At 44.6% G+C, this 8,177-nt stretch overlaps 1 non-coding gene across 1 annotated transcript; it reads left to right on the top strand.

Annotated features, from left to right (window-relative positions):
- The first annotated feature begins 3,851 nt into the window (after positions 1 to 3,851).
- On the top strand, positions 3,852 to 3,925 carry TRNAT-CGU. The gene has a single exon. It is a non-coding gene; the product is annotated as a tRNA-Thr (tRNA).
- Positions 3,926 to 8,177: the final 4,252 nt, after the last annotated feature.

Raw genomic sequence — 8,177 nt, 5'->3', positions numbered from 1 at the left:
CTTGCCCAGTTTCCCCCTGCCCCAACTGCTTACCTTCAGCTCTGGCTGCAAACCAGGCAGGCCCAGAGTTGCCACTGTTGATTTTGCCTAGCTGGATTAAGCTAAGGCTGGGGCTGGGGCTGGGGCTAGGGCTGGGGCAGGCAGCAATGGGCAGGTAAAGGCTGGTCAAGGGACAGGGTCTGGCCCCTTGCCTACTACTGCTGCTTTTCCTGCCACAGCAGTGAGGAAATGAGTTCAAGACAGTCCTCCAATAATTAGATTCTATGCAAAGCAAATTATTACCAATTTATTATTTTCCATATATAGAATCTAATTACTGGGTGGTCATTTTAAATTCAAAATTATTTTGGATTTGGATAAATATGGTATATGGACAACAGAAGCATCTTTGTGTTCTTGGGGGTTCATTCGTTATACTGTATCCACTGTAAAAGCATTATGAAATGCTAGATTAAGTAGACTTCACTGGGTACATGGACTTCAGCTGGACTGGTATCAGAGCCGGGTGTTTTGCTATTTGATTATAACACACTTGTGTGTCTGTGTGTGTGTGGTGGGGGGGGGGGGGGTGGGGGGGGGGGGGGGCATTTTTGGGTCTTTTGTTTTGTTTGTTTGTTTTTACTTTTACTTTAAAAAATGGCAGGTTCAATGGCCAGAATTTCATTGCTGTGATGCTGAAGAGTTGACCAGTAGCTTCATCACTGACATGGCGCTCTTTTGTTAAACTGAATTTTAAAATGGTCTGCTCACAGTTCGAGAATTTCGTCTTTCCACTTGTATTCGTAACAGGGTTGGACCTATTTGAATGAGGTCCTTAGAGCACCGCAGAGCTCCATGATATCATTTCAGAGTGTGACTGTAACTCATTTGCTTTCTTACTCCTCCATACATCACACACAGTTCTGAATTTAGACTGATGCAAAGGCAGGGGTTTTTTGGGTTTTTTTTTTGATGTTGCTGTTTTATCAGTCATCCAAGATAAATATAGGAGTTGTTTCCCATCAAGCAATCGCTTGATATCTGCAGCATTTCTCATTGTACCAGTCTCGATGTTTCCGGACTATTGAACCCAAAGTGTTCAAAGCAGCTGTGTAGGCAGCATCTTTGAAGCACTTCCAGTCAGATTCAATGTCACCAGAGGGTGTATTAGCAATATTTAATTGCCTTTCCTTTGCTTTACATAGCTCTTGGTTTATAGTGTCAGTCCTCAGTCTGTTGAGTTTCCAGCTTCTTTAGAAGTCATTTTTTTCTGTAGATGGTTTCCTGTAGATGCTGAACTTTGAACAGATGAGGTGATCATCTGGCACTGGGCTTTTCTCATTCACTCCATGAGTCTGAGTACATAACTGTTTTTCTGCCTGACAATGATATAATCAATTAAATGCCAATGTTTAAAAATTGAATGGGGGGCATCCAGGTGATGTTTATAATGATCAAATTGTGTTCGGGCACAGCTGGCCATTGCTGCCATGCATTCTGATGCCACGTTGTCCAATATTGCCCATGAGCAGAGAGAGGTAGTTAGCCATGTGAGTCTGAAGTCGGGCACATGGCAGAGTAGATGCACCTTATAGCCTAATTAAATCAGAGATACATAAGCTTTTGTGAGCCTGAGCTCACTTCATAAAATGCTATGAAAAAAAATACCAAGTCAGGTTTGATGGCATGATCCAAATGAGCATTTGAAATCACTCATAATAATAAGATTTTATATGCTAGTACTTATCTGCGATGCACCTAGGTTTGTCATGGTTGATGCATAGAGACTGATGCAAGGTCATAATTGCATGACACTTACCAGAGATTAATTAACTTATGTGCATTTATTAGGTAGTGTTATAGTCTGGTTCAGGCAAAATATGACGCAAGGACTTTTGTGGATGATAGCTTTTATTGGACACACACTATAGTTGGAAGTGAGATGAATGAGCTTTCGGATACCACTATATCCTTCCTCAGGTCTCGCTGTTCATTTATGTCCTTAGGCAGGCAATCTAGATACAGTTGTACCTATTTAGAGGTACAATTGTACCTATTTAGAGGTATAATTCTCCACATGTTGCACCAGGCATATGGGTGATATCTCTAAGGATTAAAAACCTAGCAGTCGCAGAACTTGATGCAGTGTTGTTAAAGGTCATTCACACAACAACAGAAGCAGAGTATATGCAAATAAATGCTAGACTCTCATTTGTAGCAAAAGGAGAAGATGGCATGAAGAGAAATGGTTATTTTTCATATTAGGAAAAGGATAAAAGGCAGCAACCTGAAGACACTAGATCAAAGAAGAAAAGGCAAGTGGGATAGGGGGGAAGGTATTCTTATCCATGCCTCAAAGCCATAGGAGATGCGACAAGAGAAATGGCACCAAAATATACCAAACCCTCTGAAAACATATAACTGCAGAAATGTTAAGCTCGAATGCCCTTTGATAATGTCCCGTGCTTTCTACCAACAGTAAATAATGTTTCAGATTGCTGAGTGGCAAATAATTTTCTCTCAGAAAATACTAAAAATTCATAATCTAGACACACAGGAAATGGTAGGAACCAAATTTTAATTGTCATTTCTCTGGAGGCTATTTCATGCCTATAATTGCCAATGTTTTACTTGTATATTATGCCTGAGGGAATACCTTGATTTAAAAGAGTTATTAACTATATATTTTTTGTATCTAAGGAGAAGAAAAATAATGGCAATGAAAAAAAGCACATCCAATAAGAAATGGTTAATCTGCATTATAATAACTTTTTCACGCCTCTCTTTAGAGAGTTTTAGCAGAGTGTGTATCTTTAAATGTGTATCTTCCGGGGGGAGGGGGGGCACAAGATTATCTTATTTAAATAATACTTGTGAATCCTATTAAATTGCGCTGTATGTAATTGAAACAGGCTATAGATGAGCAAAGGAATTCATTTAAGGGCTGGTGAGTCCTGTTAGTTAAACTCCAGATAAGCAACACAATTTATAAACAGACAAGTGCGATTCATCTTAATTAGGTCATATGAAAACATGCTCTTCTTGATCTGCTGCTCACAGACAGGGAAGAATTGGTGGGGAGTGTAGTAGTGGTTGACAACTTGGGCAGCAGTGACCACGAGATGAGTGAGTTCAGGATCCTGTGGGGAAAAAAAGGAGAGCACTAGAGTTCAGACCCTGGACTTAAGAAAAGCAGACTTTGATTCATTCAGGAAACTCATGGGCAGGATCTCTGGGAGCTGGAAGGCTAGTCTCAGGGGGAGAGGAGTCAAGGAGAGTCGGTTGTACTTGAAAGAATCCTTATTGAGGGCTCCAGAACAAACCATCCCGATGTGCAGGAAGAATAGCAAGTATGGCAGAAGACCAGGGAATACTTCAATGACCTAAAACACAAAAAGAAGCTAATAAGGAGTGGAAACTTGGACAAAGTACTAGGGAGGAGTATAAGAGCATTGCTTGGGCATGCAGGGATGAAATCAGGAAGGCCAAAGCACAGCTGGAATTGCAGCTAGCAAGAGAAGTGAAGGGTAACAAGAAGGGTTTCTACAAGTATGTCAGGAACAGGAGGAGGATCAGAAAGTGTGAGTCCTTTACTAAACGGGAGAGGCACCCTTGTGATAGAACATGCAGAAAAGGCTGAAGTGCTCAATGACTTTTTCACCTCAGGCTTCACAGGCAAGGTCAGCTCCCAGACTACTGCACCAGGCAGCACAGTTTGAGGAGGAGGTGAGCAGCCAACAGTGGCAAAAAAAAACAGGTTAGGGACTACTTAGAAAAAGTGGACATATCCAAGACTACGGGGTCATACAGGATGCACTTGGGGGAGTTGGCTGATGTGATTGCAGAGCCACTGGCCAGCTTCTTTGCAAGCAGGCATTGTGGCTTAGATGGTTAAAGCACCTGTCTCGTAAACAGGGGATCCTGGGTTCAAATCCCAGCAGTGCCTGTGTTTTAGGGCCCCTTCAAGATGGACTAGGGCAACTGGTATCAGATAGGATGACCAAAGCAGAGCTCCTAAATGATTTCTTTGCATCTGTGTTCCTGGACACAAATATAATTGTGCAGCCCAGTGGGACTTTAGGTAAACATGAGAAAGATACCAACCCACCAACTGTTAGCACTGACCTAGTAAAGGGGCACTTGGAGGGGGTGGATGTATTTAAGTCAACAAGCCCTGATGATCTTCATCCTAGGGTACTTAGGGGATTAGCTGGAGTCATAGCAGAACCACTGGCATGACTGTTTGAGCACTCTTGGCACTCAGGATAGGTCCTGGAGGATTGGAGAAGGGCCAGTGTGGTCCCTATTTTCAAGAAGGGGAGGAAGGAGGAACCAGGTAACTACAGGCCAGTTAGCCTCACCTCTATTCTTGTCAAAAACTTTGAGAATATTAAGGATCACGTTTGTGGGGGATCAGTGGGTAAAGCAATGCTAAGCAGCAACCAGCATGGGTTCATAGCAGGCAGAACCTGCCTAACTAACCTGGTTTCTTTTTATGACTGAGTCACAAAATGCTTGGATGAAGGAAGAGAGGTACATGTTATTTACTTAGATTTTAAAAAGGCCTTTGATACAGTGTCACACCCAATTCTTATAAATAAACTAAACCATTGCAATGTAGATTATTATACAGTCCAGTGGGTGGAAAATTGGCTTATGGGACTCAACTCACCCAGAGAGTGGTGGTGGATGGGTCAATTTCTACCTAGAGAAATGTGGGCAGCGGAGTCCCCCAAGGCTTAGTCCTGGGACTGGTACTGTTCAATACCTTCATTAGTGATTCGGATGAAGGAATAGAAAGCACTCTGTTCAAATTTGCAGATGACACCAAACTATGGGGGGAGATAAACAAACTAGAGGGCAGGGAGTGAATCCAGGTGTGTTTGGACAGGCTGGGAAAGTGGACAGAACAGAACAGCATGCAGTTTAACAAAGACAAGTGCCTTATGTTACACCTAAGGAGGAAGAAGCATCAACACTCCTACAGCCTGAGAGGTACCACTCTAAGTAGCATAACTGCAGAAAGTGATCTCAGAGTCGTAGTTGACTCCAAAATGAACATGAGTCACCAATGTGATGAAGTAATAAGTAAAGATAACTGCACTCTTTCTTGCATAGGTAGGTGCATCACAAACAGGTCCAGGAAAGTGATACTTCTTCCCCTCTATACAGCACTGGTCAGGCCACAGCTGAAGTACTTCATCCAGTTTTGGGTCCCGCACTTCAGGAGGGATGTAGATAACCTGGAAAGGGTTCAGAGGAGTGCCACCGATCTGGTTAAAGGCCGACAGGGAAAACCCTATGAGGACTGACTGAGGGACCTGAATCTCTTCAGCCTCTGCAATAGAAGGCTGAGAGGTGATCTTGTGGCCATCTACAAATTCATTGGGGTGGGGGGGCGGGGGTGGACAGCAGGAAATAGGGGATAGGATGTTTACCAGGGCATTCATCAGGGATAACTAGAAACAACGGAAACAAACTGAAGGAGAACAAATTTAGATTGGACATCAGGAAAAAAATCTTTACAGTGAGGGTTGCCAAAATATGGAATATGGTTCCAAGGGACGTGGTGCTGTCCCCTTCCTTGGACGTATGTAAGAGGAGATTGGACAAACACCTGGCTGGGGTCATCTGACCCCAGTACTCTTTCTTGCACAGGGCAGGGGGTCGGACTCAATGGCTTGATGTCTAGTTGGCAGCCATTATCAAGTACAGTGCCCCAGGGGTTGATCTGGGGGCTGGTTTTATTCAATATTTTCATCAACAAGCTGGAAGATAGGGTGGAGTCTGTCCTCATCAAGTTTGCAGATGACACTAAGCTGGGGGAAGTAGTAGATACACTGGAGGATAGGGCTAGGATCCAGAGTGACCTAGACAAATTGGAGGATTGGGCCAAAAGGAAACTCATGAGGTTCAACAAGGACAAGTGCAAAGTCCTGCACTTAGGACAGAACAATCCCATGCACAAGTACAGGCTGGAGGGCTGACTGGCTGGGCAGCAGCTCTGTAGAAAAGGACCTGGGGGTTTACAATGGATAAGAAGCTGAATATGAGCCAATAGTGTGTCTTTGTTGTGAAGAAGGCTAATGACATAGTGGGCTGCATCAGTAGTAGTGTTGCTAATAGATCGAAGGAAGTGAGTCTTCCCCTCTACTCCACACTGGTGAGGCCAATTCTGGAGTGTGGTGTCCAGTTTTGGGCCCCCCACTACAGAAAGGATGTGGATAATTTGGAGAGACTCTAATGGTGAGCAACACAAATGGTTATAGGGCTGGGGGACATGACTTACTAAGAGAGGCTGAGGGAACTAGGATTATTTAGTCTAGAGAAGAGAAGACTGAGGGGGGATTTAATAGCAGCCTTCAACCTCCTGAAGGGAGTTTCAAAAGAGGATGGAGCTGGACTGTTCTCAGTGGTGGCAGATGACAAAACAAGGAGCAACAGTCTCAAGTTGCAGCAAGGGAAGTTTAGATTAGATATCAGGAAAAAAAACATTCTCACTATGAGGGCAGTAAAACACTAGAACAGGTTACTCAGAGAGGTTGTGGACTCTCCATCCTTGGAGTTTGTTAAGACTTAGGTAGACAAAGCCTTGGCTGGAATGATATACTTGGGGATGGTCCTGCCTGGAACAGGGGGTTGGACCTCCTGAAGGGAGGCAACCTAGTGATAGAGGATGCAGAAAAAGGTGAAGTATACAATGCCTTTTTCAGCTTAGTCTTCACAGGCGCAGTCCGCTCCCAGAAGCGTCTCAGTGCACATCTGTGTGTGTGAGTTGTCACAACCCAAAGTTGTGATTTTTTGTTTGTGTGTGCTTCGGCACCGCTAAATTATGTTCCCGCTAAATTGCAGCTCCTTTGCACGGTGGAGTTTTCTGCCGCAATAAGAGAACCCGCGTAAAAAAGAGTATTTCCTGCCAGTTTGTAGCCTTCTTTGCATGGTGCATTTCTTTTGCATCTAGGAGATGCACGGTGCAAAGGAGTTCCCGCCATTTGTATTAAGATTCGAGCCACATTATTGGTTCACGTTAAATTATGCACACGTGGCGGCTAGCGATTGGCTTGCTAGCCGTATAAAGAGCTTGGGTAGTTTCCGCCCAAGTTGGAGAGAGAGAAAGCAATTGGAGTTCGGGAGAAAGAGCGTGAAGATCTCTAAGCGCTGCTGATTCCTTTGAACCCAGCTTTTTCCTTAAGAAGGCATTAGAGGTTTGATTACCGAACCGAACCCACGGAGCCTTAACAACTCCGGGGCCAATTACCGAACGGCCTCTAGCCTCTCCCCGTCACCGAGCGCAATCCTAGACGTATCCCTTCCTATCGAAACTACCGAACCCGCGGAGCTTCAATAACTCCGGGGCCAATTGTCGTAGTCCTCTAGCAAAGATTTAAGCGGAGCTGTGCCTGCAAACTGTCCAGCCTACACCACGACCATCTTTGGTGTAAGTAAACAATCTTTTAATCAACCATTACGCGTCCATGACTAATTATAGCTCCCACCGGTCTTCTTCGATCCCGCGTGCCCGGGCTGCTGGCCACAGCCCGCGTGCACAAAGATGGGTCCGCATACCGCTCCCGGCCCGTTCATGGCGACATGGGTGGGTTCGGGAGGCAGCCCGCGCATGAGTGAGAGGCGCGTGTATGAGTCTTTGTGCTTGGTACTTTTGCCTGTGAGTGTGCCTGCATGTCTGGGAAAAAAATTGTTCCTCTGTGTGTTTGGTGTTTAGCTCCTCTGTGAGTGGCTTGACCACTCCAGGGCCTCTGGATTGAGAATCTCCACAGCAGAGGAGTAGCATCACTGCTGGGGTCTGCTGGAATGTGGTAATTACCACGGTCCACTGGACTCAATTAATCTAGCCTGTTCCCAATGCACTGTAATGACAGTGTGTTGGAGCAGCCTCACTGCGTGTTGGAGATCCCTCTCACTGCACTCCTGCCTAGCCACCTTCCCTTCTACTTGGAAGAGGGGAGCACATACTTGGGTGCACCTGGGTTACAAGATATTTGCGAAAAAAGGTCTTTATTTGTAAGCTTTTGGGCACAATCACCCTTCCTCAGGCATAGGAGAATGCAAAGATTGTAAAAATTCTCCTAGGTGGAAATGAAAATTCCTATTTCACAGGAGAGCTGAAGGTATTGTAAGATCTCCTGGTTGGAAAATTTAATTTTGTGCAAATTAGGCTCAGGTAAAAGTTAGAGCAG

This window comes from Alligator sinensis, unplaced genomic scaffold, assembly GCF_000455745.1.
Source record: "Alligator sinensis unplaced genomic scaffold, ASM45574v1 scaffold23_1, whole genome shotgun sequence".
NCBI classification, from domain to species: Eukaryota; Metazoa; Chordata; order Crocodylia; family Alligatoridae; genus Alligator; species Alligator sinensis.
The sequence above is the reverse complement of the archived record's forward strand: the minus strand, read 5'-3'. Positions and strand labels throughout refer to the sequence as shown.